Source organism: Haemorhous mexicanus, chromosome 26 (genome assembly GCF_027477595.1).
Source record: "Haemorhous mexicanus isolate bHaeMex1 chromosome 26, bHaeMex1.pri, whole genome shotgun sequence".
Lineage (NCBI taxonomy): Eukaryota > Metazoa > Chordata > Aves > Passeriformes > Fringillidae > Haemorhous > Haemorhous mexicanus.
Window position 1 is genome coordinate 1,666,105 of NC_082366.1, and position 27,667 is coordinate 1,693,771.

The 27,667-nt window shown below is 63.1% G+C and overlaps 1 long non-coding RNA gene across 2 annotated transcripts; it reads right to left on the minus strand.

The window, feature by feature from the left end:
* Positions 1 to 2,113: 2,113 nt before the first annotated feature.
* On the minus strand, positions 2,114 to 3,205 carry LOC132338529 (uncharacterized). 2 transcript variants are annotated; one of them, XR_009489466.1, is made up of 3 exons: positions 3,028 to 3,205; positions 2,698 to 2,754; positions 2,114 to 2,432 (listed from the first exon to the last, which is right to left on the minus strand). It is a non-coding gene; the product is annotated as an uncharacterized LOC132338529 (long non-coding RNA). The 2 variants fall into 2 exon arrangements; XR_009489465.1 differs by lacking the exon at positions 3,028 to 3,205 and having other exon boundaries at positions 2,698 to 2,852.
* Positions 3,206 to 27,667: the final 24,462 nt, after the last annotated feature.

The following is a 27,667-nucleotide window of genomic DNA, read 5'->3' on the forward strand; positions in this document are numbered from 1 at the left end:
GCCTCAAAAAAGCTCCGGGTGGGACACGAACGAGCGCGCTGTGCGGGGGCTCCTCACGGCACCGCTCTGTCCCGTCCTGTCCCGTCGCCTGCTCAAAGCACTGTGGTGTGCTCTAGTCACCACCAGCTCCTATGTCACCGCGTGTCACAAAGGACACCCTGTCCCGTTCCATGCCAGGGTGACTGTGCTGCGCCATGTCACAAGGGGCCCTTGCACAAACTGCCACCTTCCCTGAGCCCGCCCCCAGCCCACCCAAAGTGGCCCAGGCTGGAAGGAATCCCTGGCCCCAGGTGTCCAAGCCAGCCCAAGAGGATCTTTAGGAAGGGCTCCGAGCATCAGCAAATGCTGCCCTGCTCTGCGGGCTCAGGGCAGCAGAAGGAGCCCCCAGGGCTGCCGACGCAGCCGCGCTGGGAAGGGGGCACGGGGCCTTGCAGGGAAGCTGGCATGGCCTCCCTGGGACAGGTCCCGGCTGGTGGCCATCCTAAACCCGCGAGGGTGACACGCACAAGGAACGGGTGGGCCCGGGCACGAATGCTGCTCTGAGCCCTGGGGCCCGGGGAGCGCTGACATCAGCAGGTGTGGCAGAGTCCCCGCCCAAACAGGCCTGCCCCCCCCCCGAGCCTTGGCATTGCTGGTGCCCGTCTCCTGCCCCAGAGACCCGTGCCCCCGGGGAGCTTCTGTGCCAGAGGGAGCCAAAGCCCACGTGCATCGGGGGCTGTGCTCCTTCCTGCAGGGGCTGATGGCTGGAGCACCTGCAGCAATTGCTGGCCACACTTGGTCTCTGTCAGTTGATGTTGCTCCTTCCTGAAATGACTTTTTCCATAGCAGGGATTAGCACCAGCACAAAAGCACCAATAGCTACTGCATTTCACTGGACAGAAAGACTCTAAAGAGACACAATCATGTCTCCATGGACTTTCTGTAGGTTTTTCATGTATTCAGGAATAAAAAACCAGTTGAGTTTAAAATTTAGTGCAGCATTGTGTGTCTGAGGCCAGCAGTTAATATCGGGTGCATTGGCAAAGTACAGAAAACAGGGGTCTCAGAGGAGACAGAGAAGTTGTTCTGTGTCTCTGAGTATGATGTGAGCACCCTAATGGAGCAGCCACTGCACATGCTGAAAGTAGACTTGCTGTTTTTGTGCTCGCTCCTGAGCCCGCTCTGGTGCTGTTTCTGCGGGGTCCAGAGCTGCCGGGATAGCAGCAGCGACTCGGCAGCCCTGCTGGACGAGACATGGCCTCCCTCCCCATGGTGGCAGCAGCTCTGCGAGCCCAGAGCTCTGGGTCAGGGAGCCTCGGTCACAGCACCGTGGCCTGGGCAGCCGCCAGGGCCCGGGCTGGCCGCCAGCCCTGACTCTGCCCCTGCTCCTTCTTGGCAGCACCCAGTGCAGTGCCCGAGCAGTGGCCCCCTGTTCTCCCTGTCCCCAGCCTGGGCACCTCCGGGGTGTCCACACCCTCCTGCTGGGGTGGTTTCCCAGCCTCGAGGGCTTCTGCCAAAGGCCTGGGAGAGGCTTTGGGGAAGTGCCAGAGCAGCCGGGTGCCAGGAACAAGGTGGCTGCCTGGGGCTGCTTGTGGCACCCGACACCCAATTGCTCAGGGCTTCCCAGCACCCCGGCTCCTCAGGGGCCTCCTGTCCCCTTGTAGCCTCCTGCCAACCACTCCCTCACACACATCCCCCTTGTTCCTTCCCACTGCCTCGTCCCGTCAGGGCCTCCACAGCAGCTCATCCCTTCATGGCCCCGTCTCCTCAGGGTCTCCCCCAGCCCAGCCGAGCTGCCCGGCAGCAGCGCCGCAGCCCCACAGCAGCTCCAGAGGAGCCCCATCCAGAGGCACCTCGGAGCCCTCAGCAACACGGGCAGCAGCACATGGGCGGGAGGACACGGATGGCGCTTCCTGCCCGGCACAGGGCTTGTGGCCATCGCCAGGCACCTGCCCGGCCGCTCTGTCGGCAGCACAAAGGCTTCAGCGGAACCACCAAAGGCCGAGGGGCTTCGGGCCGTTTTCCCTGCAGCACTGCACACCTGGGCAGGATGCTAAGTACAAGCACCCTTTTCCCTACTTCCCCTGTGCCCTACGGACCCTGGGCAGCAAAGAAAAGCTCCTGAGAGTCTCTATACTATAACACATTCTATATTTACATTGGATAAAAAATGGAAGGGAGGAAAAGAAAAATCATAAAGAAAAAGAAAATCCCTGCTGGCTCAGGTTGCCCCAGAAAAGAGAGCCTCCCGGATCAGCTCTGTACAGGGCTCCAGCAGTGCAGCCAGCCGAGCCGTGACAGACGAGGCCGAGTCCTCCATGCCCTGCGCAGCTGATCTTGCAGCCTCTGGAAGATGGAATATTGCCCACTCGCTGTTGCTCGGAGGACATGAAGGGTTTCAAGTGCCAGCTCTGACACAATACTGCTCATGTCCTCCGTCAGGCGTTCCAGGGCTGCAAGAGAGAGGAACAGAGCCACGGTTCAGATGTCGGATCTGCGGGGAGCTGAGGAGAGCTCCCTGCCAGGGCCATCCCGGCCAGCTCTTGCCATGGCCAGGTGGGAGCAGGGACCAAGGGGATCAGCCCGAAGCTGCTGGCCACGAGTGGCACACGTGGCCCTGAAATCTCAGTATGCTCTGCTCACGGGAGCAGAGGCCTCTGCAGCCGGAGCAGGGCTTGCAGCTCTCCCCCCCGCTGTCAGCCCGCTGCCCTCACTCACCACTGCAGATCAGCTGGAGCTCTTGCTGCTGCCCCCTCAGGTGCCGCCCGCCGATCCCTGCGAACACAGAGCCTGTCACGGCCCCAGCGGCACAGCTCCCTGCCAGCGGCGCTGCCGGCGCTGTGGCCACACGGCCTGCTGGCCCGGCAGGGCTCAGCCCGGCCCTGGCCGCACCCTGCCGCCCAAGGGCACGGCTGCCAGAGGGCGGCAGCGGCGCCGAGGCCAGGCGGGGCTCCACGGCGCTGGGTCCAGCTGGCGCTGCCGGGGCAGCAGGTGGGGCTGGGGCCGAGCTGCGGCGGGCTGGGGAGGGAGCCCGGGCTCGTGGCTCACCCAGGAACCTGATGGCCGCCTCTCGCAGGGGCTCCTGTGGGCTCTGCAGGTAGGGCAGGGCCTGGAGCAGGTGCTCGGCCGCTTGACTCCTGTCCTCGGCCAGCTGGAGAGAGCGGCGGGAGGGAAGGAAGGGTTGGCGCGGGCTCAGCCCCTCCCTGCCCGCACAGCCCTGAGGCGCGGCCAGCAGCCGCTGGGGCCGGGCTCCCGAGGGGAGGGGCAGAGGGCCGGCTGCTGCCCGGGGAGCCGCGGTGCCGCTCCGCCCCGCAGCCCCGCCGGGCCGGGGCTCCATGGGCCCCCGGCTCGGGCCCACGGGAGCCTGGAGTAGAGCCCGCGCGGCCTCTGTGTGCAGCAGCGGGCAGGGAAAGAGCTGCCAGCCCCGCACACTGAGCAACACCCTCGGGGGCCTTCAGGCTGAGGCTGGGGATTCTCGGCTGTCCTTACCAGGCACTTGCCGAACCTCCATGTCTGATCCACCTGCAGCATTTGTTCAAGATCCCTCCTCTTCAGGAATGTGGCTGAAGAATGCAGCGTTTCCCTGGAGGCCTGGAGAGCAGCAGAGACGCACAGATGGCCCCACAGGCCATCCCAGGAGCGCAGGAGCATCCCAGTGCCACAGCCTGGAGGGGGCTGCAGCCTGGGAGGAAGCCAGGGCAGGAGGCAGCCCAGCCCACTCCCCGGGGGACAGCAGCCGGCCACAAGCCCTCACCTCAGCAACAAGCTGATCCTCATCATGGCAGTGGATGTAGAGTGGAAGCAGGCTCTGGCGCACTTGTGACTTCAGGGCCTTTCTTCCATCTTCTGTTAGTAAGTCCAGCATCTCTTGAAAGACACACATGGAGCTCAGCTGCACCTGGCTATCATGCTGTGTGAAAGGAAGGACAAAACACCTCAGCATCAGCTGCTTCAGGCCCCCCAGGGCACAGGGCTGCATCTCCACAGGGCACCAAGCGTCCGGGCAGCACCCAGGGGCCGTGGCTGTGGGCACAGAGCCTTACGCAGTCAAAGAGTGGCAGGAGTGCCTCAGCCAGCTGCAGGGCGATGGGGGTGGGTATTGGGGCGCCGTTATCCAGGAGAGTGTATCTGAGTAGAAGAATGGTCATCCTGACCATGTCGCTATCATTTTCATCCAGAAGATCCACAAGGCTTTCATTCAGGCTCCTCATTTTTTCGGCCTGTGTGGATCACAAGTTTGTGAAACACCACCCTGCTGCCGCAGGGCCCAGAGGCCAAAGGCCTGTCCCGAAGCACTCGGGCAGCTGAAGCGGGAGGCAGGAGAGCTGGGAGCAGCTGCCCCAGGGCCCGAAGCCCAGGCGAGGCCAAGCCACTGCGTTGCCCGGCCCCACGCTGCCTGCACGGCTTCAGGCACTGCCCCCTTCTCACCATCAAGGGGTTCTTGCCCAGCACTACGAGGCCTCTGAGGGCCAAGTAACGCCTCGCCCTGTGCTCGCTCTGCAGGTTCTGTGACATGATCTCCAGAACACTGTCACTGCGTTCCCTCAAGTCCAGGCACTGGAGGACCTGAAAGGCACAGGGCAGTGACAGGGGACCCCGCCAGCAGGTGCCTGGAACAGCAAAGGGCTGGGCCGGGCAGCAGCACAGGGCACGGGCACCCTCTTGGCAGCTGTGGCTGTGAGAGGGCAGAGAGCTGGGAGGCAGCTCAGCCAGGCAGTGCTGGCCTTGAGGCTCACCTCCACAAGGAATGCCAGGGCAGGGAAATCCCAATAGGGCATCTCTTCGCCAAGGAGGCTGAGCACGTAGAATGCAATCCCAGAGCAAAAGCGTACAGATGAATGGCAAATTTCTCTGACGAGAGGAAAAAGGAAACAAGACCCTGAGCCAGTGGGGCCAACCTCTCCCAGGAGTGACTCACACACTTCTCATCTTTCTCCACCACCCTTCCAGCAAGGGGACGTGGGCCATTTGAGAGTTGGTTGCTCACTGGCATCCTCCTCTCCCTTCCTCTTCGAGTCTGCTTGGCCGTCCCTCAGTGACAGGGCCTTCAAGCCCATGACCACGGGGGCTGTGTGGGGCACCGGGGCACAGAGCACAAATGTCAGAGGCAGTGGGGGAGAAGGGGGTCTCACCTGGCCAGCAGAGCCACGGCAAAGTGGTGGGTGTCAACAGAGAGCAGCGTGTCCCAGCCACACCTGCGTTCCATTGCCACCACCACATCCTCACACCGGAGAAGGCAGAGCAGGGACTTCAGGGTCCGCACCGCAAACCTGTGTGCAGAGCAAAGCCCAGCAGGTCACGCTGGCAGCACTGGCTCCTTCGCAGGCCACGTGGCAGGGACAGGAGGACTGGGATGGAGCACCTGTTGGGGCTGGTGGCAAGGCCGTGCTCTTCCTGGCATTCCATCCAGAAGATATCGACCTCCTCTGGCACATCCAGGGTGCTGAAGAACACTTGGAAGAGCAGGTGCACAAAGAGGCGGGGGAAATACACCTTCAGTATACGTGGGATACAGGGCTCCTGGAGGATCTTCCACATCACCACGGTTGCCTGCAGAGGACAAAGCCCCCCCGAGACAGCGCTCAGTGCCGAGGTGTCCGTGTGGCAGGGCCCGAGCTTGGCAGGGAGAGGCCCCGAGAGACGCAGGGGGAGCACGGGGCCTGGCGGGCCTGAAGCTGCCCCTGGGCCAGGTTTCAGGCCAGCGCCTGAGGCAGGGAGATGCCTGAGTGGGGAAAGGAGGGTGGGAGAGCTGCTGGAGAGGCGGCCTTGGGGCCAGCAAAGGCCAGTTGCAGAAACTCACGGCCACGGCAAAGACACCCGTTTCGTCCCCGTCGGAGGTGCGCGTGCTGTGCTCTGGCCAGCTCCCCAGCACATCCAGGAGGACCAGCTGTGCCAGCTCCGCGGTCCTGGCTGAGCCCATGATGATCTTCCACATGGCCGTGGCGGCTCTGTGGGGTTAGAGCTCTGTCTCAGGGGGTCTCAGACACAGCACTGGGGGGAGCTGAGCTGGCTGCCAGTTCTGCCTCTGCCGATTGCCCCTCAGCAGCAGCACCCAGGCAGCCCAGCCCTGCGGGGACAGAGCCCTGAGGGGCAGGGAGGGAGCATGGCAGCAGGCTCAGGGGCTGACATGCCACGGCTTGGAAAGGGAGCAGAGGGCCCTGGAACTCTCTGCTGGTCAGACACCTGGGACAGGCTGTACAGGGTGATGGGCTGAGGAGCCCTGAGCCCTCTGGGCAGGTGGGCCCCATACCTGTCACAGGATGGGGCCACACGCAGGAGCGCCATGACTGCATCGTTTGGCTCTGCTTCGGTGAGATCCAGCAGGGGCTTGTCCAGCCTGTGCTCATCAGAATCATTGGCCAGGAGCCACTGGTGGATGTACCTCACCATGGCAGGCACCTGGAGCAGGCACGGGGAGATTTGGAAAGCTGCCAGAGGGAGCAATGTTCCCAGCTTCCCCAGAGAAGTGCTTCCCTTCCCACCACACTGCCTCGTGGCCTCAAAGGCTCCCAGGGACCAGCATGCATGGCTTGGGAGGGCAAGCAATTCCTGGCAGGATCAAACCCTGGCCACAGGCTGCTTACTTGCTGTGGGCTGTAAAAATCTTCCTCTACCAGCATACACAGGAGGGCAGCACTGGTCTCGGTTTGGAAGACGGGCGAGAATGGTCTAGGCCCAGTGCCCATGGCCATGGTCTCCTCCTCCTGCATCCTCTTTATAAATTTGCAGACAAACTGTAGGCGAAGGGCAGGAAGCCGGGGATGTTGCATGGAGTGCTGCCCACATGGTGCTCGGCTGAGCAGGGACAGCAGGCCCTGCCCAGCTGGGGGTGGCTGCAGGTACCTGTGCTGTGCTGTGGAAACAGCCGTGGCTGGATTGCTGCTCTTGTGTGCACTCCACGGCTGCATCTGGCAAAGAGCGCAGCCAGAGCTGAGGGGCGGCAGGAGAGGCCGGATAACAGAGGCCAGCCCTGTGCTCCCCAGGCAGGGAGAGCCCCGGGATGGCCCGGGAGGATGGAGCACGGCCACAGCAGGGTGTCCGCCCGGCCCCTCTTCTGTCCTGTCCGTGGGCATGTCCCCAGGGGATGGCATGGCACAGCATGGGGACAAGTCGGCCACAGGCCCCAGTCCTGCGGCCCAGCTCTGCCACTCACCCTCCTGCGGTGGCTGGAACGGCACCACCTCTGAAGTCTCCTGTGCTGGGACAGCAACAGGGCCTTCTTCCTCCTCCTCCACCCAGGCCATCTTTGGCACTCTCGGTGGTCTCTGCTCCATGTTTCTGACGGGATTTGTCGGTGTTTGTAGGAGGGATGTCTTGGAAAAGCTCCAAGTCACCAAGTCCTGAAGTTGGGCCTGAAAGGCACCTTCAGGAGACAAGCCTCAGGAAGGCTACAGGACAGCAAGTCCTGCACTCAATCTCAAGGGCTCCTGCCACAAGGACAGGAGACTCCTGTCATGGACTGTGGTCTGGCCTCGAGGGCTCCTGCAGAAGACAAGCCTCAGGGAGACCACGGGTCAGGAAGTCCTGCAGTCTGGCCTTGAGCTCAGCTGCAGGAACAACGCCTCAAAAAAGCTCCGGGTGGGACACGAACGAGCGCGCTGTGCGGGGGCTCCTCACGGCACCGCTCTGTCCCGTCCTGTCCCGTCGCCTGCTCAAAGCACTGTGGTGTGCTCTAGTCACCACCAGCTCCTATGTCGCCGCGTGTCACAAAGGACACCCTGTCCCGTTCCATGCCAGGGTGACTGTGCTGCGCCATGTCACAAGGGGCCCTTGCACAAACTGCCACCTTCCCTGAGCCCGCCCCCAGCCCACCCAAAGTGGCCCAGGCTGGAAGGAATCCCTGGCCCCAGGTGTCCAAGCCAGCCCAAGAGGATCTTTAGGAAGGGCTCCGAGCATCAGCAAACGCTGCCCTGCTCTGCGGGCTCAGGGCAGCAGAAGGAGCCCCCAGGGCTGCCGACGCAGCCGCGCTGGGAAGGGGGCACGGGGCCTTGCAGGGAAGCTGGCACGGCCTCCCTGGGACAGGTCCCGGCTGGTGGCCATCCTAAACCCGCGAGGGTGACACGCACAAGGAACGGGTGGGCCCGGGCACGAATGCTGCTCTGAGCCCTGGGGCCCGGGGAGCGCTGACATCAGCAGGTGTGGCAGAGTCCCCGCCCAAACAGGCCTGCCCCCCCCCGAGCCTTGGCAGTGCTGGTGCCCGTCTCCTGCCCCAGAGACCCGTGCCCCCGGGGAGCTTCTGTGCCAGAGGGAGCCAAAGCCCACGTGCATCGGGGGCTGTGCTCCTTCCTGCAGGGGCTGATGGCTGGAGCACCTGCAGCAATTGCTGGCCACACTTGGTCTCTGTCAGTTGATGTTGCTCCTTCCTGAAATGACTTTTTCCATAGCAGGGATTAGCACCAGCACAAAAGCACCAATAGCTACTGCATTTCACTGGACAGAAAGACTCTAAAGAGACACAATCATGTCTCCATGGACTTTCTGTAGGTTTTTCATGTATTCAGGAATAAAAAACCAGTTGAGTTTAAAATTTAGTGCAGCATTGTGTGTCTGAGGCCAGCAGTTAATATCGGGTGCATTGGCAAAGTACAGAAAACAGGGGTCTCAGAGGAGACAGAGAAGTTGTTCTGTGTCTCTGAGTATGATGTGAGCACCCTAATGGAGCAGCCACTGCACATGCTGAAAGTAGACTTGCTGTTTTTGTGCTCGCTCCTGAGCCCGCTCTGGTGCTGTTTCTGCGGGGTCCAGAGCTGCCGGGATAGCAGCAGCGACTCGGCAGCCCTGCTGGACGAGACATGGCCTCCCTCCCCATGGTGGCAGCAGCTCTGCGAGCCCAGAGCTCTGGGTCAGGGAGCCTCGGTCACAGCACCGTGGCCTGGGCAGCCGCCAGGGCCCGGGCTGGCCGCCAGCCCTGACTCTTCCCCTGCTCCTTCTTGGCAGCACCCAGTGCAGTGCCCGAGCAGTGGCCCCCTGTTCTCCCTGTCCCCAGCCTGGGCACCTCCGGGGTGTCCACACCCTCCTGCTGGGGTGGTTTCCCAGCCTCGAGGGCTTCTGCCAAAGGCCTGGGAGAGGCTTTGGGGAAGTGCCAGAGCAGCCGGGTGCCAGGAACAAGGTGGCTGCCTGGGGCTGCTTGTGGCACCCGACACCCAATTGCTCAGGGCTTCCCAGCACCCCGGCTCCTCAGGGGCCTCCTGTCCCCTTGTAGCCTCCTGCCAACCACTCCCTCACACACATCGCCCTTGTTCCTTCCCACTGCCTCGTCCCGTCAGGGCCTCCACAGCAGCTCATCCCTTCATGGCCCCGTCTCCTCAGGGTCTCCCCCAGCCCAGCCGAGCTGCCCGGCAGCAGCGCCGCAGCCCCACAGCAGCTCCAGAGGAGCCCCATCCAGAGGCACCTCGGAGCCCTCAGCAACACGGGCAGCAGCACATGGGCGGGAGGACACGAATGGCGCTTCCTGCCCGGCACAGGGCTTGTGGCCATCGCCAGGCACCTGCCCGGCCGCTCTGTCGGCAGCACAAAGGCTTCAGCGGAACCACCAAAGGCCGAGGGGCTTCGGGCCGTTTTCCCTGCAGCACTGCACACCTGGGCAGGATGCTAAGTACAAGCACCCTTTTCCCTACTTCCCCTGTGCCCTACGGACCCTGGGCAGCAAAGAAAAGCTCCTGAGAGTCTCTATACTATAACACATTCTATATTTACATTGGATAAAAAATGGAAGGGAGGAAAAGAAAAATCATAAAGAAAAAGAAAATCCCTGCTGGCTCAGGTTGCCCCAGAAAAGAGAGCCTCCCGGATCAGCTCTGTACAGGGCTCCAGCAGTGCAGCCAGCCGAGCCGTGACAGACGAGGCCGAGTCCTCCATGCCCTGCGCAGCTGATCTTGCAGCCTCTGGAAGATGGAATATTGCCCACTCGCTGTTGCTCGGAGGACATGAAGGGTTTCAAGTGCCAGCTCTGACACAATACTGCTCATGTCCTCCGTCAGGCGTTCCAGGGCTGCAAGAGAGAGGAACAGAGCCACGGTTCAGATGTCGGATCTGCGGGGAGCTGAGGAGAGCTCCCTGCCAGGGCCATCCCGGCCAGCTCTTGCCATGGCCAGGTGGGAGCAGGGACCAAGGGGATCAGCCCGAAGCTGCTGGCCACGAGTGGCACACGTGGCCCTGAAATCTCAGTATGCTCTGCTCACGGGAGCAGAGGCCTCTGCAGCCGGAGCAGGGCTTGCAGCTCTCCCCCCGCTGTCAGCCCGCTGCCCTCACTCACCACTGCAGATCAGCTGGAGCTCTTGCTGCTGCCCCCTCAGGTGCCGCCCGCCGATCCCTGCGAACACAGAGCCTGTCACGGCCCCAGCGGCACAGCTCCCTGCCAGCGGCGCTGCCGGCGCTGTGGCCACACGGCCTGCTGGCCCGGCAGGGCTCAGCCCGGCCCTGGCCGCACCCTGCCGCCCAAGGGCACGGCTGCCAGAGGGCGGTAGCGGCGCCGAGGCCAGGCGGGGCTCCACGGCGCTGGGTCCAGCTGGCGCTGCCGGGGCAGCAGGCGGGGCTGGGGCCGAGCTGCGGCGGGCTGGGGAGGGAGCCCGGGCTCGTGGCTCACCCAGGAACCTGATGGCCGCCTCTCGCAGGGGCTCCTGTGGGCTCTGCAGGTAGGGCAGGGCCTGGAGCAGGTGCTCGGCCGCTTGACTCCTGTCCTCGGCCAGCTGGAGAGAGCGGCGGGAGGGAAGGAAGGGTTGGCGCGGGCTCAGCCCCTCCCTGCCCGCACAGCCCTGAGGCGCGGCCAGCAGCCGCTGGGGCCGGGCTCCCGAGGGGAGGGGCCAGAGGGCCGGCTGCTGCCCGGGGAGCCGCGGTGCCGCTCCGCCCCGCAGCCCCGCCGGGCCGGGGCTCCATGGGCCCCCGGCTCGGGCCCACGGGAGCCTGGAGTAGAGCCCGCGCGGCCTCTGTGTGCAGCAGCGGGCAGGGAAAGAGCTGCCAGCCCCGCACACTGAGCAACACCCTCGGGGGCCTTCAGGCTGAGGCTGGGGATTCTCAGCTGTCCTTACCAGGCACTTGCCGAACCTCCATGTCTGATCCACCTGCAGCATTTGTTCGAGATCCCTCCTCTTCAGGAATGTGGCTGAAGAATGCAGCGTTTCCCTGGAGGCCTGGAGAGCAGCAGAGACGCACAGATGGCCCCACAGGCCATCCCAGGAGCGCAGGAGCATCCCAGTGCCACAGCCTGGAGGGGGCTGCAGCCTGGGAGGAAGCCAGGGCAGGAGGCAGCCCAGCCCACTCCCCGGGGGACAGCAGCCGGCCACAAGCCCTCACCTCAGCAACAAGCTGATCCTCATCATGGCAGTGGATGTAGAGTGGAAGCAGGCTCTGGCGCACTTGTGACTTCAGGGCCTTTCTTCCATCTTCTGTTAGTAAGTCCAGCATCTCTTGAAAGACACACATGGAGCTCAGCTGCACCTGGCTATCATGCTGTGTGAAAGGAAGGACAAAACACCTCAGCATCAGCTGCTTCAGGCCCCCCAGGGCACAGGGCTGCATCTCCACAGGGCACCAAGCGTCCGGGCAGCACCCAGGGGCCGTGGCTGTGGGCACAGAGCCTTACGCAGTCAAAGAGTGGCAGGAGTGCCTCAGCCAGCTGCAGGGCGATGGGGGTGGGTATTGGGGCGCCATTATCCAGGAGAGTGTATCTGAGTAGAAGAATGGTCATCCTGACCATGTCGCTATCATTTTCATCCAGAAGATCCACAAGGCTTTCATTCAGGCTCCTCATTTTTTCGGCCTGTGTGGATCACAAGTTTGTGAAACACCACCCTGCTGCCGCAGGGCCCAGAGGCCAAAGGCCTGTCCCGAAGCACTCGGGCAGCTGAAGCGGGAGGCAGGAGAGCTGGGAGCAGCTGCCCCAGGGCCCGAAGCCCAGGCGAGGCCAAGCCACTGCGTTGCCCGGCCCCACGCTGCCTGCACGGCTTCAGGCACTGCCCCCTTCTCACCATCAAGGGGTTCTTGCCCAGCACTACGAGGCCTCTGAGGGCCAAGTAACGCCTCGCCCTGTGCTCGCTCTGCAGGTTCTGTGACATGATCTCCAGAACACTGTCACTGCGTTCCCTCAAGTCCAGGCACTGGAGGACCTGAAAGGCACAGGGCAGTGACAGGGGACCCCGCCAGCAGGTGCCTGGAACAGCAAAGGGCTGGGCCGGGCAGCAGCACAGGGCACGGGCACCCTCTTGGCAGCTGTGGCTGTGAGAGGGCAGAGAGCTGGGAGGCAGCTCAGCCAGGCAGTGCTGGCCTTGAGGCTCACCTCCACAAGGAATGCCAGGGCAGGGAAATCCCAATAGGGCATCTCTTCGCCAAGGAGGCTGAGCACGTAGAATGCAATCCCAGAGCAAAAGCGTACAGATGAATGGCAAATTTCTCTGACGAGAGGAAAAAGGAAACAAGACCCTGAGCCAGTGGGGCCAACCTCTCCCAGGAGTGACTCACACACTTCTCATCTTTCTCCACCACCCTTCCAGCAAGGGGACGTGGGCCATTTGAGAGTTGGTTGCTCACTGGCATCCTCCTCTCCCTTCCTCTTCGAGTCTGCTTGGCCGTCCCTCAGTGACAGGGCCTTCAAGCCCATGACCACGGGGGCTGTGTGGGGCACCGGGGCACAGAGCACAAATGTCAGAGGCAGTGGGGGAGAAGGGGGTCTCACCTGGCCAGCAGAGCCACGGCAAAGTGGTGGGTGTCAACAGAGAGCAGCGTGTCCCAGCCACACCTGCATTCCATTGCCACCACCACATCCTCACACCGGAGAAGGCAGAGCAGGGACTTCAGGGTCCGCACCGCAAACCTGTGTGCAGAGCAAAGCCCAGCAGGTCACGCTGGCAGCACTGGCTCCTTCGCAGGCCACGTGGCAGGGACAGGAGGACTGGGATGGAGCACCTGTTGGGGCTGGTGGCAAGGCCGTGCTCTTCCTGGCATTCCATCCAGAAGCTATCGACCTCCTCTGGCACATCCAGGGTGCTGAAGAACACTTGGAAGAGCAGGTGCACAAAGAGGCGGGGGAAATACACCTTCAGTATACGTGGGATACAGGGCTCCTGGAGGATCTTCCACATCACCACGGTTGCCTGCAGAGGACAAAGCCCCCCCGAGACAGCGCTCAGTGCCGAGGTGTCCGTGTGGCAGGGCCCGAGCTTGGCAGGGAGAGGCCCCGAGAGACGCAGGGGGAGCACGGGGCCTGGCGGGCCTGAAGCTGCCCCTGGGCCAGGTTTCAGGCCAGCGCCTGAGGCAGGGAGATGCCTGAGTGGGGAAAGGAGGGTGGGAGAGCTGCTGGAGAGGCGGCCTTGGGGCCAGCAAAGGCCAGTTGCAGAAACTCACGGCCACGGCAAAGACACCCGTTTCGTCCCCGTCGGAGGTGCGCGTGCTGTGCTCTGGCCAGCTCCCCAGCACATCCAGGAGGACCAGCTGTGCCAGCTCCGCGGTCCTGGCTGAGCCCATGATGATCTTCCACATGGCCGTGGCGGCTCTGTGGGGTTAGAGCTCTGTCTCAGGGGGTCTCAGACACAGCACTGGGGGGAGCTGAGCTGGCTGCCAGTTCTGCCTCTGCCGATTGCCCCTCAGCAGCAGCACCCAGGCAGCCCAGCCCTGCGGGGACAGAGCCCTGAGGGGCAGGGAGGGAGCATGGCAGCAGGCTCAGGGGCTGACATGCCACGGCTTGGAAAGGGAGCAGAGGGCCCTGGAACTCTCTGCTGGTCAGACACCTGGGACAGGCTGTACAGGGTGATGGGCTGAGGAGCCCTGAGCCCTCTGGGCAGGTGGGCCCCATACCTGTCACAGGATGGGGCCACACGCAGGAGCGCCATGACTGCATCGTTTGGCTCTGCTTCGGTGAGATCCAGCAGGGGCTTGTCCAGCCTGTGCTCATCAGAATCATTGGCCAGGAGCCACTGGTGGATGTACCTCACCATGGCAGGCACCTGGAGCAGGCACGGGGAGATTTGGAAAGCTGCCAGAGGGAGCAATGTTCCCAGCTTCCCCAGAGAAGTGCTTCCCTTCCCACCACACTGCCTCGTGGCCTCAAAGGCTCCCAGGGACCAGCATGCATGGTTTGGGAGGGCAAGCAATTCCTGGCAGGATCAAACCCTGGCCACAGGCTGCTTACTTGCTGTGGGCTGTAAAAATCTTCCTCTACCAGCATACACAGGAGGGCAGCACTGGTCTCGGTTTGGAAGACGGGCGAGAATGGTCTAGGCCCAGTGCCCATGGCCATGGTCTCCTCCTCCTGCATCCTCTTTATAAATTTGCAGACAAACTGTAGGCGAAGGGCAGGAAGCCGGGGATGTTGCATGGAGTGCTGCCCACATGGTGCTCGGCTGAGCAGGGACAGCAGGCCCTGCCCAGCTGGGGGTGGCTGCAGGTACCTGTGCTGTGCTGCGGAAACGGCCGTGGCTGGATTGCTGCTCTTGTGTGCACTCCACGGCTGCATCTGGCAAAGAGCGCAGCCAGAGCTGAGGGGCGGCAGGAGAGGCCGGATAACAGAGGCCAGCCCTGTGCTCCCCAGGCAGGGAGAGCCCCGGGATGGCCCAGGAGGATGGAGCACGGCCACAGCAGGGTGTCCGCCCGGCCCCTCTTCTGTCCTGTCCGTGGGCATGTCCCCAGGGGATGGCATGGCACAGCATGGGGACAAGTCGGCCACAGGCCCCAGTCCTGCGGCCCAGCTCTGCCACTCACCCTCCTGCGGTGGCTGGAACGGCACCACCTCTGAAGTCTCCTGTGCTGGGACAGCAACAGGGCCTTCTTCCTCCTCCTCCACCCAGGCCATCTTTGGCACTCTCGGTGGTCTCTGCTCCATGTTTCTGACGGGATTTGTCGGTGTTTGTAGGAGGGATGTCTTGGAAAAGCTCCAAGTCACCAAGTCCTGAAGTTGGGCCTGAAAGGCACCTTCAGGAGACAAGCCTCAGGAAGGCTACAGGACAGCAAGTCCTGCACTCAATCTCAAGGGCTCCTGCCACAAGGACAGGAGACTCCTGTCATGGACTGTGGTCTGGCCTCGAGGGCTCCTGCAGAAGACAAGCCTCAGGGAGACCACGGGTCAGGAAGTCCTGCAGTCTGGCCTTGAGCTCAGCTGCAGGAACAACGCCTCAAAAAAGCTCCGGGTGGGACACGAACGAGCGCGCTGTGCGGGGGCTCCTCACGGCACCGCTCTGTCCCGTCCTGTCCTGTCGCCTGCTCAAAGCACTGTGGTGTGCTCTAGTCACCACCAGCTCCTATGTCACCGCGTGTCACAAAGGACACCCTGTCCCGTTCCATGCCAGGGTGACTGTGCTGCGCCATGTCACAAGGGGCCCTTGCACAAACTGCCACCTTCCCTGAGCCCGCCCCCAGCCCACCCAAAGTGGCCCAGGCTGGAAGGAATCCCTGGCCCCAGGTGTCCAAGCCAGCCCAAGAGGATCTTTAGGAAGGGCTCCGAGCATCAGCAAACGCTGCCCTGCTCTGCGGGCTCAGGGCAGCAGAAGGAGCCCCCAGGGCTGCCGACGCAGCCGCGCTGGGAAGGGGGCACGGGGCCTTGCAGGGAAGCTGGCACGGCCTCCCTGGGACAGGTCCCGGCTGGTGGCCATCCTAAACCCGCGAGGGTGACACGCACAAGGAACGGGTGGGCCCGGGCACGAATGCTGCTCTGAGCCCTGGGGCCCGGGGAGCGCTGACATCAGCAGGTGTGGCAGAGTCCCCGCCCAAACAGGCCTGCCCCCCCCCCCCCGAGCCTTGGCAGTGCTGGTGCCCGTCTCCTGCCCCAGAGACCCGTGCCCCCGGGGAGCTTCTGTGCCAGAGGGAGCCAAAGCCCACGTGCATCGGGGGCTGTGCTCCTTCCTGCAGGGGCTGATGGCTGGAGCACCTGCAGCAATTGCTGGCCACACTTGGTCTCTGTCAGTTGATGTTGCTCCTTCCTGAAATGACTTTTTCCATAGCAGGGATTAGCACCAGCACAAAAGCACCAATAGCTACTGCATTTCACTGGACAGAAAGACTCTAAAGAGACACAATCATGTCTCCATGGACTTTCTGTAGGTTTTTCATGTATTCAGGAATAAAAAACCAGTTGAGTTTAAAATTTAGTGCAGCATTGTGTGTCTGAGGCCAGCAGTTAATATCGGGTGCATTGGCAAAGTACAGAAAACAGGGGTCTCAGAGGAGACAGAGAAGTTGTTCTGTGTCTCTGAGTATGATGTGAGCACCCTAATGGAGCAGCCACTGCACATGCTGAAAGTAGACTTGCTGTTTTTGTGCTCGCTCCTGAGCCCGCTCTGGTGCTGTTTCTGCGGGGTCCAGAGCTGCCGGGATAGCAGCAGCGACTCGGCAGCCCTGCTGGACGAGACATGGCCTCCCTCCCCATGGTGGCAGCAGCTCTGCGAGCCCAGAGCTCTGGGTCAGGGAGCCTCGGTCACAGCACCGTGGCCTGGGCAGCCGCCAGGGCCCGGGCTGGCCGCCAGCCCTGACTCTGCCCCTGCTCCTTCTTGGCAGCACCCAGTGCAGTGCCCGAGCAGTGGCCCCCTGTTCTCCCTGTCCCCAGCCTGGGCACCTCCGGGGTGTCCACACCCTCCTGCTGGGGTGGTTTCCCAGCCTCGAGGGCTTCTGCCAAAGGCCTGGGAGAGGCTTTGGGGAAGTGCCAGAGCAGCCGGGTGCCAGGAACAAGGTGGCTGCCTGGGGCTGCTTGTGGCACCCGACACCCAATTGCTCAGGGCTTCCCAGCACCCCGGCTCCTCAGGGGCCTCCTGTCCCCTTGTAGCCTCCTGCCAACCACTCCCTCACACACATCGCCCTTGTTCCTTCCCACTGCCTCGTCCCGTCAGGGCCTCCACAGCAGCTCATCCCTTCATGGCCCCGTCTCCTCAGGGTCTCCCCCAGCCCAGCCGAGCTGCCCGGCAGCAGCGCCGCAGCCCCACAGCAGCTCCAGAGGAGCCCCATCCAGAGGCACCTCGGAGCCCTCAGCAACACGGGCAGCAGCACATGGGCGGGAGGACACGAATGGCGCTTCCTGCCCGGCACAGGGCTTGTGGCCATCGCCAGGCACCTGCCCGGCCGCTCTGTCGGCAGCACAAAGGCTTCAGCGGAACCACCAAAGGCCGAGGGGCTTCGGGCCGTTTTCCCTGCAGCACTGCACACCTGGGCAGGATGCTAAGTACAAGCACCCTTTTCCCTACTTCCCCTGTGCCCTACGGACCCTGGGCAGCAAAGAAAAGCTCCTGAGAGTCTCTATACTATAACACATTCTATATTTACATTGGATAAAAAATGGAAGGGAGGAAAAGAAAAATCATAAAGAAAAAGAAAATCCCTGCTGGCTCAGGTTGCCCCAGAAAAGAGAGCCTCCCGGATCAGCTCTGTACAGGGCTCCAGCAGTGCAGCCAGCCGAGCCGTGACAGACGAGGCCGAGTCCTCCATGCCCTGCGCAGCTGATCTTGCAGCCTCTGGAAGATGGAATATTGCCCACTCGCTGTTGCTCGGAGGACATGAAGGGTTTCAAGTGCCAGCTCTGACACAATACTGCTCATGTCCTCCGTCAGGCGTTCCAGGGCTGCAAGAGAGAGGAACAGAGCCACGGTTCAGATGTCGGATCTGCGGGGAGCTGAGGAGAGCTCCCTGCCAGGGCCATCCCGGCCAGCTCTTGCCATGGCCAGGTGGGAGCAGGGACCAAGGGGATCAGCCCGAAGCTGCTGGCCACGAGTGGCACACGTGGCCCTGAAATCTCAGTATGCTCTGCTCACGGGAGCAGAGGCCTCTGCAGCCGGAGCAGGGCTTGCAGCTCTCCCCCCGCTGTCAGCCCGCTGCCCTCACTCACCACTGCAGATCAGCTGGAGCTCTTGCTGCTGCCCCCTCAGGTGCCGCCCGCCGATCCCTGCGAACACAGAGCCTGTCACGGCCCCAGCGGCACAGCTCCCTGCCAGCGGCGCTGCCGGCGCTGTGGCCACACGGCCTGCTGGCCCAGCAGGGCTCAGCCCGGCCCTGGCCGCACCCTGCCGCCCAAGGGCACGGCTGCCAGAGGGCGGTAGCGGCGCCGAGGCCAGGCGGGGCTCCACGGCGCTGGGTCCAGCTGGCGCTGCCGGGGCAGCAGGCGGGGCTGGGGCCGAGCTGCGGCGGGCTGGGGAGGGAGCCCGGGCTCGTGGCTCACCCAGGAACCTGATGGCCGCCTCTCGCAGGGGCTCCTGTGGGCTCTGCAGGTAGGGCAGGGCCTGGAGCAGGTGCTCGGCCGCTTGACTCCTGTCCTCGGCCAGCTGGAGAGAGCGGCGGGAGGGAAGGAAGGGTTGGCGCGGGCTCAGCCCCTCCCTGCCCGCACAGCCCTGAGGCGCGGCCAGCAGCCGCTGGGGCCGGGCTCCCGAGGGGAGGGGCCAGAGGGCCGGCTGCTGCCCGGGGAGCCGCGGTGCCGCTCCGCCCCGCAGCCCCGCCGGGCCGGGGCTCCATGGGCCCCCGGCTCGGGCCCACGGGAGCCTGGAGTAGAGCCCGCGCGGCCTCTGTGTGCAGCAGCGGGCAGGGAAAGAGCTGCCAGCCCCGCACACTGAGCAACACCCTCGGGGGCCTTCAGGCTGAGGCTGGGGATTCTCGGCTGTCCTTACCAGGCACTTGCCGAACCTCCATGTCTGATCCACCTGCAGCATTTGTTCGAGATCCCTCCTCTTCAGGAATGTGGCTGAAGAATGCAGCGTTTCCCTGGAGGCCTGGAGAGCAGCAGAGACGCACAGATGGCCCCACAGGCCATCCCAGGAGCGCAGGAGCATCCCAGTGCCACAGCCTGGAGGGGGCTGCAGCCTGGGAGGAAGCCAGGGCAGGAGGCAGCCCAGCCCACTCCCCGGGGGACAGCAGCCGGCCACAAGCCCTCACCTCAGCAACAAGCTGATCCTCATCATGGCAGTGGATGTAGAGTGGAAGCAGGCTCTGGCACACTTGTGACTTCAGGGCCTTTCTTCCATCTTCTGTTAGTAAGTCCAGCATCTCTTGAAAGACACACATGGAGCTCAGCTGCACCTGGCTATCATGCTGTGTGAAAGGAAGGACAAAACACCTCAGCATCAGCTGCTTCAGGCCCCCCAGGGCACAGGGCTGCATCTCCACAGGGCACCAAGCGTCCGGGCAGCACCCAGGGGCCGTGGCTGTGGGCACAGAGCCTTACGCAGTCAAAGAGTGGCAGGAGTGCCTCAGCCAGCTGCAGGGCGATGGGGGTGGGTATTGGGGCGCCGTTATCCAGGAGAGTGTATCTGAGTAGAAGAATGGTCATCCTGACCATGTCGCTATCATTTTCATCCAGAAGATCCACAAGGCTTTCATTCAGGCTCCTCATTTTTTCGGCCTGTGTGGATCACAAGTTTGTGAAACACCACCCTGCTGCCGCAGGGCCCAGAGGCCAAAGGCCTGTCCCGAAGCACTCGGGCAGCTGAAGCGGGAGGCAGGAGAGCTGGGAGCAGCTGCCCCAGGGCCCGAAGCCCAGGCGAGGCCAAGCCACTGCGTTGCCCGGCCCCACGCTGCCTGCACGGCTTCAGGCACTGCCCCCTTCTCACCATCAAGGGGTTCTTGCCCAGCACTACGAGGCCTCTGAGGGCCAAGTAACGCCTCGCCCTGTGCTCGCTCTGCAGGTTCTGTGACATGATCTCCAGAACACTGTCACTGCGTTCCCTCAAGTCCAGGCACTGGAGGACCTGAAAGGCACAGGGCAGTGACAGGGGACCCCGCCAGCAGGTGCCTGGAACAGCAAAGGGCTGGGCCGGGCAGCAGCACAGGGCACGGGCACCCTCTTGGCAGCTGTGGCTGTGAGAGGGCAGAGAGCTGGGAGGCAGCTCAGCCAGGCAGTGCTGGCCTTGAGGCTCACCTCCACAAGGAATGCCAGGGCAGGGAAATCCCAATAGGGCATCTCTTCGCCAAGGAGGCTGAGCACGTAGAATGCAATCCCAGAGCAAAAGCGTACAGATGAATGGCAAATTTCTCTGACGAGAGGAAAAAGGAAACAAGACCCTGAGCCAGTGGGGCCAACCTCTCCCAGGAGTGACTCACACACTTCTCATCTTTCTCCACCACCCTTCCAGCAAGGGGACGTGGGCCATTTGAGAGTTGGTTGCTCACTGGCATCCTCCTCTCCCTTCCTCTTCGAGTCTGCTTGGCCGTCCCTCAGTGACAGGGCCTTCAAGCCCATGACCACGGGGGCTGTGTGGGGCACCGGGGCACAGAGCACAAATGTCAGAGGCAGTGGGGGAGAAGGGGGTCTCACCTGGCCAGCAGAGCCACGGCAAAGTGGTGGGTGTCAACAGAGAGCAGCGTGTCCCAGCCACACCTGCGTTCCATTGCCACCACCACATCCTCACACCGGAGAAGGCAGAGCAGGGACTTCAGGGTCCGCACCGCAAACCTGTGTGCAGAGCAAAGCCCAGCAGGTCACGCTGGCAGCACTGGCTCCTTCGCAGGCCACGTGGCAGGGACAGGAGGACTGGGATGGAGCACCTGTTGGGGCTGGTGGCAAGGCCGTGCTCTTCCTGGCATTCCATCCAGAAGATATCGACCTCCTCTGGCACATCCAGGGTGCTGAAGAACACTTGGAAGAGCAGGTGCACAAAGAGGCGGGGGAAATACACCTTCAGTATACGTGGGATACAGGGCTCCTGGAGGATCTTCCACATCACCACGGTTGCCTGCAGAGGACAAAGCCCCCCCGAGACAGCGCTCAGTGCCGAGGTGTCCGTGTGGCAGGGCCCGAGCTTGGCAGGGAGAGGCCCCGAGAGACGCAGGGGGAGCACGGGGCCTGGCGGGCCTGAAGCTGCCCCTGGGCCAGGTTTCAGGCCAGCGCCTGAGGCAGGGAGATGCCTGAGTGGGGAAAGGAGGGTGGGAGAGCTGCTGGAGAGGCGGCCTTGGGGCCAGCAAAGGCCAGTTGCAGAAACTCACGGCCACGGCAAAGACACCCGTTTCGTCCCCGTCGGAGGTGCGCGTGCTGTGCTCTGGCCAGCTCCCCAGCACATCCAGGAGGACCAGCTGTGCCAGCTCCGCGGTCCTGGCTGAGCCCATGATGATCTTCCACATGGCCGTGGCGGCTCTGTGGGGTTAGAGCTCTGTCTCAGGGGGTCTCAGACACAGCACTGGGGGGAGCTGAGCTGGCTGCCAGTTCTGCCTCTGCCGATTGCCCCTCAGCAGCAGCACCCAGGCAGCCCAGCCCTGCGGGGACAGAGCCCTGAGGGGCAGGGAGGGAGCATGGCAGCAGGCTCAGGGGCTGACATGCCACGGCTTGGAAAGGGAGCAGAGGGCCCTGGAACTCTCTGCTGGTCAGACACCTGGGACAGGCTGTACAGGGTGATGGGCTGAGGAGCCCTGAGCCCTCTGGGCAGGTGGGCCCCATACCTGTCACAGGATGGGGCCACACGCAGGAGCGCCATGACTGCATCGTTTGGCTCTGCTTCGGTGAGATCCAGCAGGGGCTTGTCCAGCCTGTGCTCATCAGAATCATTGGCCAGGAGCCACTGGTGGATGTACCTCACCATGGCAGGCACCTGGAGCAGGCACGGGGAGATTTGGAAAGCTGCCAGAGGGAGCAATGTTCCCAGCTTCCCCAGAGAAGTGCTTCCCTTCCCACCACACTGCCTCGTGGCCTCAAAGGCTCCCAGGGACCAGCATGCATGGCTTGGGAGGGCAAGCAATTCCTGGCAGGATCAAACCCTGGCCACAGGCTGCTTACTTGCTGTGGGCTGTAAAAATCTTCCTCTACCAGCATACACAGGAGGGCAGCACTGGTCTCGGTTTGGAAGACGGGCGAGAATGGTCTAGGCCCAGTGCCCATGGCCATGGTCTCCTCCTCCTGCATCCTCTTTATAAATTTGCAGACAAACTGTAGGCGAAGGGCAGGAAGCCGGGGATGTTGCATGGAGTGCTGCCCACATGGTGCTCGGCTGAGCAGGGACAGCAGGCCCTGCCCAGCTGGGGGTGGCTGCAGGTACCTGTGCTGTGCTGCGGAAACGGCCGTGGCTGGATTGCTGCTCTTGTGTGCACTCCACGGCTGCATCTGGCAAAGAGCGCAGCCAGAGCTGAGGGGCGGCAGGAGAGGCCGGATAACAGAGGCCAGCCCTGTGCTCCCCAGGCAGGGAGAGCCCCGGGATGGCCCGGGAGGATGGAGCACGGCCACAGCAGGGTGTCCGCCCGGCCCCTCTTCTGTCCTGTCCGTGGGCATGTCCCCAGGGGATGGCATGGCACAGCATGGGGACAAGTCGGCCACAGGCCCCAGTCCTGCGGCCCAGCTCTGCCACTCACCCTCCTGCGGTGGCTGGAACGGCACCACCTCTGAAGTCTCCTGTGCTGGGACAGCAACAGGGCCTTCTTCCTCCTCCTCCACCCAGGCCATCTTTGGCACTCTCGGTGGTCTCTGCTCCATGTTTCTGATGGGATTTGTCGGTGTTTGTAGGAGGGATGTCTTGGAAAAGCTCCAAGTCACCAAGTCCTGAAGTTGGGCCTGAAAGGCACCTTCAGGAGACAAGCCTCAGGAAGGCTACAGGACAGCAAGTCCTGCACTCAATCTCAAGGGCTCCTGCCACAAGGACAGGAGACTCCTGTCATGGACTGTGGTCTGGCCTCGAGGGCTCCTGCAGAAGACAAGCCTCAGGGAGACCACGGGTCAGGAAGTCCTGCAGTCTGGCCTTGAGCTCAGCTGCAGGAACAACGCCTCAAAAAAGCTCCGGGTGGGACACGAACGAGCGCGCTGTGCGGGGGCTCCTCACGGCACCGCTCTGTCCCGTCCTGTCCCGTCGCCTGCTCAAAGCACTGTGGTGTGCTCTAGTCACCACCAGCTCCTATGTCGCCGCGTGTCACAAAGGATACCCTGTCCCGTTCCATGCCAGGGTGACTGTGCTGCGCCATGTCACAAGGGGCCCTTGCACAAACTGCCACCTTCCCTGAGCCCGCCCCCAGCCCACCCAAAGTGGCCCAGGCTGGAAGGAATCCCTGGCCCCAGGTGTCCAAGCCAGCCCAAGAGGATCTTTAGGAAGGGCTCCGAGCATCAGCAAACGCTGCCCTGCTCTGCGGTCTCAGGGCAGCAGAAGGAGCCCCCAGGGCTGCCGACGCAGCCGCGCTGGGAAGGGGGCACGGGGCCTTGCAGGGAAGCTGGCACGGCCTCCCTGGGACAGGTCCCGGCTGGTGGCCATCCTAAACCCGCGAGGGTGACACGCACAAGGAACGGGTGGGCCCGGGCACGAATGCTGCTCTGAGCCCTGGGGCCCGGGGAGCGCTGACATCAGCAGGTGTGGCAGAGTCCCCGCCCAAACAGGCCTGCCCCCCCCCGAGCCTTGGCAGTGCTGGTGCTCGTCTCCTGCCCCAGAGACCCGTGCCCCCGGGGAGCTTCTGTGCCAGAGGGAGCCAAAGCCCACGTGCATCGGGGGCTGTGCTCCTTCCTGCAGGGGCTGATGGCTGGAGCACCTGCAGCAATTGCTGGCCACACTTGGTCTCTGTCAGTTGATGTTGCTCCTTCCTGAAATGACTTTTTCCATAGCAGGGATTAGCACCAGCACAAAAGCACCAATAGCTACTGCATTTCACTGGACAGAAAGACTCTAAAGAGACACAATCATGTCTCCATGGACTTTCTGTAGGTTTTTCATGTATTCAGGAATAAAAAACCAGTTGAGTTTAAAATTTAGTGCAGCATTGTGTGTCTGAGGCCAGCAGTTAATATCGGGTGCATTGGCAAAGTACAGAAAACAGGGGTCTCAGAGGAGACAGAGAAGTTGTTCTGTGTCTCTGAGTATGATGTGAGCACCCTAATGGAGCAGCCACTGCACATGCTGAAAGTAGACTTGCTGTTTTTGTGCTCGCTCCTGAGCCCGCTCTGGTGCTGTTTCTGCGGGGTCCAGAGCTGCCGGGATAGCAGCAGCGACTCGGCAGCCCTGCTGGACGAGACATGGCCTCCCTCCCCATGGTGGCAGCAGCTCTGCGAGCCCAGAGCTCTGGGTCAGGGAGCCTCGGTCACAGCACCGTGGCCTGGGCAGCCGCCAGGGCCCGGGCTGGCCGCCAGCCCTGACTCTGCCCCTGCTCCTTCTTGGCAGCACCCAGTGCAGTGCCCGAGCAGTGGCCCCCTGTTCTCCCTGTCCCCAGCCTGGGCACCTCCGGGGTGTCCACACCCTCCTGCTGGGGTGGTTTCCCAGCCTCGAGGGCTTCTGCCAAAGGCTTGGGAGAGGCTTTGGGGAAGTGCCAGAGCAGCCGGGTGCCAGGAACAAGGTGGCTGCCTGGGGCTGCTTGTGGCACCCGACACCCAATTGCTCAGGGCTTCCCAGCACCCCGGCTCCTCAGGGGCCTCCTGTCCCCTTGTAGCCTCCTGCCAACCACTCCCTCACACACATCGCCCTTGTTCCTTCCCACTGCCTCGTCCCGTCAGGGCCTCCACAGCAGCTCATCCCTTCATGGCCCCGTCTCTTCAGGGTCTCCCCCAGCCCAGCCGAGCTGCCCGGCAGCAGCGCCGCAGCCCCACAGCAGCTCCAGAGGAGCCCCATCCAGAGGCACCTCGGAGCCCTCAGCAACACGGGCAGCAGCACATGGGCGGGAGGACACGGATGGCGCTTCCTGCCCGGCACAGGGCTTGTGGCCATCTCCAGGCACCTGCCCGGCCGCTCTGTCGGCAGCACAAAGGCTTCAGCGGAACCACCAAAGGCCGAGGGGCTTCGGGCCGTTTTCCCTGCAGCACTGCACACCTGGGCAGGATGCTAAGTACAAGCACCCTTTTCCCTACTTCCCCTGTGCCCTACGGACCCTGGGCAGCAAAGAAAAGCTCCTGAGAGTCTCTATACTATAACACATTCTATATTTACATTGGATAAAAAATGGAAGGGAGGAAAAGAAAAATCATAAAGAAAAAGAAAATCCCTGCTGGCTCAGGTTGCCCCAGAAAAGAGAGCCTCCCGGATCAGCTCTGTACAGGGCTCCAGCAGTGCAGCCAGCCGAGCCGTGACAGACGAGGCCGAGTCCTCCATGCCCTGCGCAGCTGATCTTGCAGCCTCTGGAAGATGGAATATTGCCCACTCGCTGTTGCTCGGAGGACATGAAGGGTTTCAAGTGCCAGCTCTGACACAATACTGCTCATGTCCTCCGTCAGGCGTTCCAGGGCTGCAAGAGAGAGGAACAGAGCCACGGTTCAGATGTCGGATCTGCGGGGAGCTGAGGAGAGCTCCCTGCCAGGGCCATCCCGGCCAGCTCTTGCCATGGCCAGGTGGGAGCAGGGACCAAGGGGATCAGCCCGAAGCTGCTGGCCACGAGTGGCATACGTGGCCCTGAAATCTCAGTATGCTCTGCTCACGGGAGCAGAGGCCTCTGCAGCCGGAGCAGGGCTTGCAGCTCTCCCCCCGCTGTCAGCCCGCTGCCCTCACTCACCACTGCAGATCAGCTGGAGCTCTTGCTGCTGCCCCCTCAGGTGCCGCCCGCCGATCCCTGCGAACACAGAGCCTGTCACGGCCCCAGCGGCACAGCTCCCTGCCAGCGGCGCTGCCGGCGCTGTGGCCACACGGCCTGCTGGCCCGGCAGGGCTCAGCCCGGCCCTGGCCGCACCCTGCCGCCCAAGGGCACGGCTGCCAGAGGGCGGCAGCGGCGCCGAGGCCAGGCGGGGCTCCACGGCGCTGGGTCCAGCTGGCGCTGCCGGGGCAGCAGGTGGGGCTGGGGCCGAGCTGCGGCGGGCTGGGGAGGGAGCCCGGGCTCGTGGCTCACCCAGGAACCTGATGGCCGCCTCTCGCAGGGGCTCCTGTGGGCTCTGCAGGTAGGGCAGGGCCTGGAGCAGGTGCTCGGCCGCTTGACTCCTGTCCTCGGCCAGCTGGAGAGAGCGGCGGGAGGGAAGGAAGGGTTGGCGCGGGCTCAGCCCCTCCCTGCCCGCACAGCCCTGAGGCGCGGCCAGCAGCCGCTGGGGCCGGGCTCCCGAGGGGAGGGGCCAGAGGGCCGGCTGCTGCCCGGGGAGCCGCGGTGCCGCTCCGCCCCGCAGCCCCGCCGGGCCGGGGCTCCATGGGCCCCCGGCTCGGGCCCACGGGAGCCTGGAGTAGAGCCCGCGCGGCCTCTGTGTGCAGCAGCGGGCAGGGAAAGAGCTGCCAGCCCCGCACACTGAGCAACACCCTCGGGGGCCTTCAGGCTGAGGCTGGGGATTCTCGGCTGTCCTTACCAGGCACTTGCCGAACCTCCATGTCTGATCCACCTGCAGCATTTGTTCGAGATCCCTCCTCTTCAGGAATGTGGCTGAAGAATGCAGCGTTTCCCTGGAGGCCTGGAGAGCAGCAGAGACGCACAGATGGCCCCACAGGCCATCCCAGGAGCGCAGGAGCATCCCAGTGCCACAGCCTGGAGGGGGCTGCAGCCTGGGAGGAAGCCAGGGCAGGAGGCAGCCCAGCCCACTCCCAGGGGGACAGCAGCCGGCCACAAGCCCTCACCTCAGCAACAAGCTGATCCTCATCATGGCAGTGGATGTAGAGTGGAAGCAGGCTCTGGCGCACTTGTGACTTCAGGGCCTTTCTTCCATCTTCTGTTAGTAAGTCCAGCATCTCTTGAAAGACACACATGGAGCTCAGCTGCACCTGGCTATCATGCTGTGTGAAAGGAAGGACAAAACACCTCAGCATCAGCTGCTTCAGGCCCCCCAGGGCACAGGGCTGCATCTCCACAGGGCACCAAGCGTCCGGGCAGCACCCAGGGGCCGTGGCTGTGGGCACAGAGCCTTACGCAGTCAAAGAGTGGCAGGAGTGCCTCAGCCAGCTGCAGGGCGATGGGGGTGGGTATTGGGGCGCCATTATCCAGGAGAGTGTATCTGAGTAGAAGAATGGTCATCCTGACCATGTCGCTATCATTTTCATCCAGAAGATCCACAAGGCTTTCATTCAGGCTCCTCATTTTTTCGGCCTGTGTGGATCACAAGTTTGTGAAACACCACCCTGCTGCCGCAGGGCCCAGAGGCCAAAGGCCTGTCCCGAAGCACTCGGGCAGCTGAAGCGGGAGGCAGGAGAGCTGGGAGCAGCTGCCCCAGGGCCCGAAGCCCAGGCGAGGCCAAGCCACTGCGTTGCCCGGCCCCACGCTGCCTGCACGGCTTCAGGCACTGCCCCCTTCTCACCATCAAGGGGTTCTTGCCCAGCACTACGAGGCCTCTGAGGGCCAAGTAACGCCTCGCCCTGTGCTCGCTCTGCAGGTTCTGTGACATGATCTCCAGAACACTGTCACTGCGTTCCCTCAAGTCCAGGCACTGGAGGACCTGAAAGGCACAGGGCAGTGACAGGGGACCCCGCCAGCAGGTGCCTGGAACAGCAAAGGGCTGGGCCGGGCAGCAGCACAGGGCACGGGCACCCTCTTGGCAGCTGTGGCTGTGAGAGGGCAGAGAGCTGGGAGGCAGCTCAGCCAGGCAGTGCTGGCCTTGAGGCTCACCTCCACAAGGAATGCCAGGGCAGGGAAATCCCAATAGGGCATCTCTTCGCCAAGGAGGCTGAGCACGTAGAATGCAATCCCAGAGCAAAAGCGTACAGATGAATGGCAAATTTCTCTGACGAGAGGAAAAAGGAAACAAGACCCTGAGCCAGTGGGGCCAACCTCTCCCAGGAGTGACTCACACACTTCTCATCTTTCTCCACCACCCTTCCAGCAAGGGGACGTGGGCCATTTGAGAGTTGGTTGCTCACTGGCATCCTCCTCTCCCTTCCTCTTCGAGTCTGCTTGGCCGTCCCTCAGTGACAGGGCCTTCAAGCCCATGACCACGGGGGCT